The sequence below is a fragment of the Meleagris gallopavo genome, chromosome 2 (assembly GCF_000146605.3).
Source record: "Meleagris gallopavo isolate NT-WF06-2002-E0010 breed Aviagen turkey brand Nicholas breeding stock chromosome 2, Turkey_5.1, whole genome shotgun sequence".
Lineage (NCBI taxonomy): Eukaryota > Metazoa > Chordata > Aves > Galliformes > Phasianidae > Meleagris > Meleagris gallopavo.
The window spans coordinates 50001900-50003972 of record NC_015012.2 but is presented as its reverse complement, the minus strand read 5'-3'; positions in this window follow the sequence as shown (position 1 = coordinate 50003972).

Here is a 2073-nt window from a genome sequence, read left to right as displayed (position 1 = left end):
AGAAAGAAAGAAAAAGAAAAAAAAAAGAGCTTAAACATCAAATTAACTTTCTTCACTTTGAAAGTCACCCACAAATGAAACAAAGTTTGCTGTTCCAGGGGTATCCTCCTGACAGAATCATGGAATGGCTCATGTTGGAAAGGATCTTAATGATCATCTGTCATGGTCATGGTTGCCACCACTAGATCAGGTTGCTCAGGGCCCTGAAGATCTTGGAGCTCCACAGTTATGGAACTGAAGAGACCAGCCAGGCGGCAATGCAGTAGTGCACAGAGAAAGCATACAAGAGTCAATATGTCTATGGACGGCCTTCCTTCTATTTCAGATGCCAGAATGATGTCATTTCCTTGGATAGGATAAACTGATGTGCTTCTGTGACTTAGGTTAAATTAAGTGATGATCTGCCCCCTCCCCCCCCCCCCCGTTGAGTGACTGGCATTAAAGACATCGGTCTTATTCACATTTGCATCTACCTCTGCATAACATTTACAACCTCATTTCTGTAGCAAATTAGTTAGAAAATTTACTAGTTAACATCATCTCTGAATGAAGTGTGCCATTTTAGCCTTAAGGATAATCATATTATGTCAGATTAGGAAGCGCATCTAGTCCAGCATCTCATCTCTACCACTGTCAACAACAATAATTAGGGAAGAAAAAAAAGAAACAGAGCAACTGCAGAGCTACCTGGTACATCTTTAAAGCTCCCAGAAATTCAACAGTCTAAAGAGTTTGAGTCATTCAGACATATGGAGTCCATCATTCATAACAGGCCTCATCAAACTTATGCCCTAGTTATTTTTTTTCTTTTTTTGAAACCAATACTTTTCACATCCGCAACACCTTACACCAATGTGATAAACAACTTGACTTAGTCTTTACATGGAAAAGTACTTCCTTTAGCTTCTTCTAAACTTGTTTGCAGATGAGGTAGAAGGACAGAAATTAAAAATGAGTAACTGTTTGTCATTAGTTCTTTCCTTCTCATTCCTAATCTTGCATTACGTCATATTTCCCTTTGTTTTCTTTCTGAAGAGAACATATCTATTGTCTGCATCTGTATAGAAAAAAACAACCACCATGAATGCTTCTGACAATCCTCCTCATTCATCTGTCTGTCTCCTTGACCAAATTACAAATTCATTTTTGAAACAAGATAAGCAAAGATGCAGGTGATAATGAAGATATGACACCATAGATTCGTACAGCAAGTGACTTTTCTAGTTCTTCTTCTATTTCTTTCTAATTCCTAACAGTGTCTTTTCTATTTTATTTCTCCCATGAAGTTCGAAGAAATTTAATCACAATACCTCTTACCTCTGTTATGCATCATAACAGACTAGAAAATGTCCAGCAGCATTTACTCCCTTTGAGTCTTTGTCCATTCATTTGTTTTTACTATCTGCCTAGTGACTGCACTAGCCAATACTGCTCACAATAAACCAATATGCTCAAGTGCCTTATTGCTCACAGTTTTCCAGGTAGCAAAGTGTTCTTTCCCTACAGCCACAAAAATAAATTCACCATCTCTAGCAAAGACATTGTAACAAATGTATGTATTTCAAGTGGTCATTGTTACTCTCCCCTTATTTGTTTTACCAAATGAAGTTCAAAAATAGTCTCTTTAAAATTCAAAATATTATTTGTATTACAAACCTTATGATCAATTTCAAAGAAATCCTTGAAAAAGAAGAATACATACCACTGATTCTGTTCCTCTCTCTTATACCTTAGCAATTTCCAGCTCTTTCTTTTAGAAAGGAAAAAGGGCTAAGGGGGGAGAGAGAAAGAGAGAGTCCACCACCGCCACTTTCTTCCTTCTGTTACTACAAAACTAAAGCTAGGTTGCTTTTTCCACTAGCAGCAGCACAAAGTCTTCACAAGTCAAACATGACCATCAGGGTTTGGTCAGACCCCACCAATCTGTAAGTTGCAAGCGTGACTTCTGCGTGCAGCTCTTGCAAAGTAAGAAAGAAAAATCAGAGTCCCTTCTAACGCCTCCAGCACTTAACCACACAGAGAACAGTTACTTCAGACCACAGTGGAGAATGGCACAGTAAATACCACATACCT